This window comes from Halichoeres trimaculatus, unplaced genomic scaffold (genome assembly GCF_033239565.1).
Source record: "Halichoeres trimaculatus isolate MK-OKI-2021-1 unplaced genomic scaffold, fHalTri1.1 fHalTri1_scaffold_1, whole genome shotgun sequence".
Taxonomy (NCBI): Eukaryota; Metazoa; Chordata; class Actinopteri; order Labriformes; family Labridae; genus Halichoeres; species Halichoeres trimaculatus.
In genome coordinates this window covers 37,589,890-37,596,030 of record NW_027437179.1, presented here as the reverse complement: position 1 = coordinate 37,596,030, position 6,141 = coordinate 37,589,890, and positions in this window count along the sequence as shown.

Here is a 6,141-nt window from a genome sequence, read left to right as displayed (position 1 = left end):
TATAAAAAAAAAGGAAACTGATGGAAATATGTAGGAGTATCTAGTAGCTGAGCTTTTTGTACATTATGTTGTGAGATTTGAATGCTAAGCCAACCTGGCAACCCACAGCTTAGTTTTAAAAGTTGGTTATATTAGTTTGACAGTTCAGTTTAGTTTTAAATATTTAATTTATATAGTTGGCGCCTTGAGCATGTAAACACAAGATCTGCTGGCCTGGCTTATGTTCTCTTTTGCTGCAAAACCAAAAAACAAGGGAAAGACCATGGGTAAATAATTTTACAAGCTGGTCTTTTCTTCCTATTTTCAATATTCCTTCTTTTCTTTCCTTTATTCCATTTGGCCCGGGGAACAGTGGTGTTAACATTTGCAAAATCTGGTTAGTTTGTCGTGCTTCTTAGGACCAAACCCAATTGACACTCTTCCCCTTTCCCCTTCGTCTTACCCCTTCCCCTGGGCGCTTTGTTTTAAAAACCAAGGGGAAGGGGTAAAAAAAAAAAAAAAAACCTCTCTTAAAAATGAGACCCAACTCAATCCTGACTACATTATCACCCTTAGATGCTTGCTGGCTTGCTGGGTGGCTATCGAAGGGAGTGACTGTTAAATTAGGGCAATGAACTCACAGCAAACAGACATCACCACGATGAACCGCATCATATAAGTAACGAGACAGCTAAGCAATGAAAAGCGAACGTTAAGCAAACATTAGGATATTCAAAAGGTGTATAATGCAGCTTCTGAATACCATAATGTTGACTTTTCATTGCTTGTGTAGCTGATGCAGCTCCTGAATGCAGCTTATCTGCCCAATCACTCATGAAACACAGCCCACAGCAGTGAAGTCCGTTTGCTGCAAACCCTTCACCCCAGTCTGACATCAGTGTAACTATTATTAGCTATAGCTGTAGCTGTCACTGTAGCAGGGTTAGCTAGATCGTTATAAATAGCCATTTCAAAATAAAACCAACAGTTTAAAACATGGCTAATATTAACATGAAGCAGTAAAGGATTGGAGAGCTAAAAAAAATAAATCGATATCACAGAGGAAATTTGTCATACCCCTTGGTTTCAAGTGAGGTATTAGTTTGTCTTCATGTCAAGGGATGTGTAGCCCTTCCCATTGATTGTGCAAAACAAGAGGCTAAGGTGTAGAATTGGGATTGGCCCTTAGTCTGCTCTACTCATCCCATACAGGCAGCTTGACATTGATCAGGGAATGATAAAAGAGTTGTACTGACCAAACATGCTTGACGATAATTTAAGCAAATAATGAGCTGCAAAAAGCCCCAAAGTCGGTCACGCTCCCTGATCTCCAGGGTGACAGAAAAGACAGAAATCTGGCCTGAAATCATCCATGTGTGGGCATCTTGCTCAAGTGATTGATGCTTTCCTGCTGCCAAAACACTGAGCCCATGAATATTCCAATATCGACTTAAAACCCTCAATAAACCACTTCCTTGGCTTAAATCTGAGATTTACCCAGAATTGATTGCAAACTTGGGTATGTGATTGATGTGATTGCCCAGCTGGCTTGCTAAAGTGAATGACTGTATTGTTTGTATAAGTTTTCGACAGAAGCATTGAAATGAACCTGAAACCTAAGTTTAGATGAGTTTGGCTGAGTTTGGGGAATTTAGCAAGAATTCTGGAAACTGAGAAAAGATGAAGCCTGGCTCATAAGAGAAATGAAAGAAATTCACACATTAGGCCAAATGTCTTAAAGGATGCAAAGCTGCACAAGATGCAGAACAGCTGCTGGCGCTTACATCCAGACAATTCAGTTCTCATTTTCTCAACAGCCCACGTCGTGGAGGTTTAGGAGAAAATGCTCAAAGCCATCTGTGCACTTCTGTGGCATCCTTAATTTGTGGCAGCTGAAAACAGTGTTACACATAAAAACTTGTGTGGATGCTGAGAGGTTTTTCTGATATATAAATGATGCTCTAAGCAGCTACTTTTTGTTCATCTTAAGCCCTCTTTTGTTTCTGTCTGATTGAGCCTGTTTCTGCCTGTTATCTAGTGATGAGAAAAACAATTCTTCTTAGTGAACTGAATCATTGGTCACTTTAGTAATATGATTCCTTCAAAAGATTTGTTTATCAATTCGATCAGTAATTATCCTCAGCCCTGCCTGTGAATCAGAATTTAAGAAGCTGAAACACAACCGAACGTTCAGTTCTGCGCGGATTGGACTAAGAAGCTGAGAATCTAGTGGGATAAAGCTACAGTTTGCAAATTGAAAGTTGCCAAAACATTCACATTTATTTTCCCCGACTGATCTGTTTACTGCGTTAAGTACACAGATCACTCACTGACTGAGAAAGAGGGAGAGAACTCCCGTTCAGTACAGTCATTCAGTGAACGACTGAAAGTGAAAGTGTGAGACTGCACCAGCCTCAGTTCAGTCAGTCGTTTAATGAGTCAGTGAGTTACTTTACTGTGCAGTATGTTTAGTGAACTGACTGACTGAGTGGGAGACTGAGTCCTTAGCATCAGCCACACACACTGTGCTGACTGAAACAGGATCAGTTGAGATCGTCTATAATGGATGTTAAAACGGTCAGCTGAGTGAAATTATGTTGGATAAATAAACCGTTTGCAAACTGAAAGCAGATATAAAATTCACTTGCATCTTGTGACACCTAATGTTTGATAAAATATTCACGATTTCCTAGAATTTGGAGACATGAGAGGGAGATGTAGGGGTGGACAGCGTGACCATTTCCCATTGCATGATTTTAAAGCCAAAATACCTCTGTCACAGGCGCCGCCATTGGCAGCAGTTGTGCAGCCAGAGCCTGCTCAGTAAAGACTATGAGGAATTCTGTGAGAATCTGAGTGGAGCCAGGTGACAAAAATAATATATATATTTTTTCTTTTGAGAGCCTAATCACTTCTTGACTCTACCTCCTGACATATTTTGCAATCCCTAAAAAGAATACATGAGGAACGGCAGCTGTCAATCATCATTAAACGTGACGTGAAACCTCGTTTTTTACCACGTATAACAAATGAAAACAAACTTTTCAGAAAAAAAGAGGACTTGAATACAGTGCAGACAACTACTTTCTTCAAATCACCACAACAATCAGACATGAGAAACATTTCTACCAGGTGTATCAATTTTTTAAAGTTTGACCACAGCCCATCTGGAATGACTGGGGAGCCAGATTTTTTAGCCTAAACTGCAGCCAGCCACCAAGGGGAGCAGTTCTCCCAGATGATTTATTCGTTCCAACTGAAACACTCGCAAATGACTCATCACTACTGTTATCCCCTTATTGTCTGTGTAAATACTGCCTTCCTGTGTGTTTACTGTATGTGAGTTGTCTGGTGTTATATCATTAGCGAGTATGTTTGACTCTCTGCACTGAACTGCTATCCTGTTTGCCGACTCTGGATTGTACATCAGTTTCTGCTTTTGTGTTGAAATTTCCATTTTGGTGCATCATCCTATTCCCCAGGTTGGTTGTGTCTGTTAGTTTCCAGTCTTCTGACTTCATAACACCAACTTTTGTTTATCTATACAACAAGCTCTCCCTCAGAGAGAGAAGTGATGTACCTGGCTTTCACAGAGAATAGGGGACGGCACTTAAAGTCTATTGACTTAGATCACACCTGAAGCCCGGCAGTGATAAATTCAGACAATCCCCTTTGCCCCTTTACTTTGCAGGCTGTAAACACTGCAGAAGTGCTATCGATCAAGTCTCCCTTGTATTATATGTACTTCATCCTTGCAAAAGCCGGGCTGTAAACACCTGTCCCTGAAGACTCTGAAGTTCCTCTGATCCTCTGGTCTGACTCTTGCAGAGGAAGTGAACCTTTCCTTACAAAAAGTCTGATTATTCCTTCAAACATGTCATTGAAATGCTTGTACTTGATTTTTTAAATTTTCTTTATATGATTCTGCTGATCAGTGCCTGCATATCCCACCTGCTGTCTTATTCTGCAACTGCTGAATGCCTCAGAGAGAAATGTGACAAAGGAGCCTGATGTGAGAGTCGTCGTACTTGATTACTTTTCATATTTAAAAAAGTCATGTGATGCTGGGCAGTGAAATCAGATCAAGTGTTTCTCTTGTTAGGTGGCTTTTGTATAAAATCAGAATGTAATGCTGTACTGTGAGCTTTTCCGGATCTTGTTTTTGTCTCTTGTTGCATGGCCGGTGAACATCCTGTCCATGAACTGATGTGAAATCTTTGTTAAAATGGAATAAAAGTTGATGTCTATTTCAAATGCAACACAAATAAATGTCAGAGATGTTCATAAGGTGGGTAAAATAAGTATTGAACGTGTAAACTTTTTTCTCATTACATTTATTTCCAAAGCTGCAATTCAAACAAAATTTCTACCAGACATTGGCATTAACTCAAATAATCCACACATGAAAAGAAATCACAACGTTCAGGTCCATAAATAATGATTATGTGGAATTAAGTATGATAACACAGGAAAAAAGTATTGAACACACCATAGAAAGGCTGTATACTTTGTCAAGGAAATGCACCATACCACCTGAAACCTATCAGTAATTATTACTTGAACTTCCAATCAGTGCAAACCAACATCAGCTGGGCTAGAGCAAATTGATGGCCCTATAAAAAAGGTTGTTTTTTAACCAAGCAGTTAAATACCACACACCTCATGATGGGTAAAGGCAAAGAGCTCTCTGAAGACATTCACAACCCTATTGTTGCTCAGCATCAGGATGAAACTGGTTACAGACTTATATCAAAGCACCTGAATATTCCAGTCAGCACCGTTGGGGCCATTATTCACAAGTGGAAGAAGCACCACCTTACCATCAACAGGCCACGCACAGGAGCTCCTTGAAGATTTCTGACCAGGGAGTCAGAAAGATAGTCAGAGAGTACTCAACGAGCCAAGGACCACCCTGAAAGTGCTCCAGAAAGACTTGGAGGCAGCAGGTACAATTGTTACAGAGAAAACAATAGGCAATGCACTCCACCGCCATGGCCTCTATGGACGCTCAGCCCGTAAGACTCCATTCCTCAAGAAAAGGCATGTTGAAGCTGGTTTAAAGTTTGCTAAACAGCATCTTGACAAGCCTGTAGAATACTGGGAGAATGTTGTCTGGTCAGATGAGACCAAAATTGAACTTTTGGGCTGTCATACTACCGACCATGTTTGGAGGAGAAATGGCACTGCACATCACCCAAAAAACACTACACCAACAGTGAAGTTTGGAGGTGGAAGCATCATGGCATGGGGTTGTTTCTCATCTCATGGTGTTGGCAAACTTCATGTAACTGACGGAGCAATGAATGGAGCCATGTATGGGGAAATTCTTGATCTGAATCTGCTGCCATCCACCAGGATGATGAAGATGAGACGTGGCTGGACCTTCCAGCAGGACAACGATCCAAAGCACACGACAAAGTTGACTCTCAAATGGTTTCAGAAAAAGAAAATCAATCTGTTAGAATGGCCTAGTCAATCACCTGACTTAAATCCAATTGAACATTTGTGGAAAGAACTAAAGAAAAGGGTTCACCAGAGGGCACAAAAGAATATTCCAGATTTAAAGACAATCTGTGCAGAGGAATGGGCCAAAATCACACCTGAGCAGTGTGGGCCATTAGTTCAAACATACAAGAAGCTTCTGGAAGCTGTCATTGCAAACAAAGGCTTCTCCGCTAAGTATTAGATGAGTCTCAGTTTGTGTGTTCAATACTTTTTTCCTGTGTTATCGCACTTAATTCCACATAATCATTATTTATGGACCTGAACATTGTGATTTCTTTTCATGTGTGGATTATTTGAGTTAATACCAATGTCTGGAAGAAAATTTGTTTGAATTGCATCTTTGGAAATAAATGCGATGAGAAAAAAGTTGACGCGTTCAATACAATTATTTTCCCCACTGTATGTAGTGGTGTCATAATGTGAGCGTCTGTTTCTACATCCTAACAGGTGTAATAACGCTGGAAAATTGTGTTTTCATTATTGCTCTGGTTTCCTCAGGGCTGAATGAGTCCCTGCGGACATTTTATTAACAAGCTTTGACAACAACAGCACAGAATGGACACAATATATAATTTCCATTTTTCCTCAGCTCAGAACACACAGCTGCATTAGCCGGATGACTTTATCTCCTCATCATCCATCCATGTATGTCTGGGC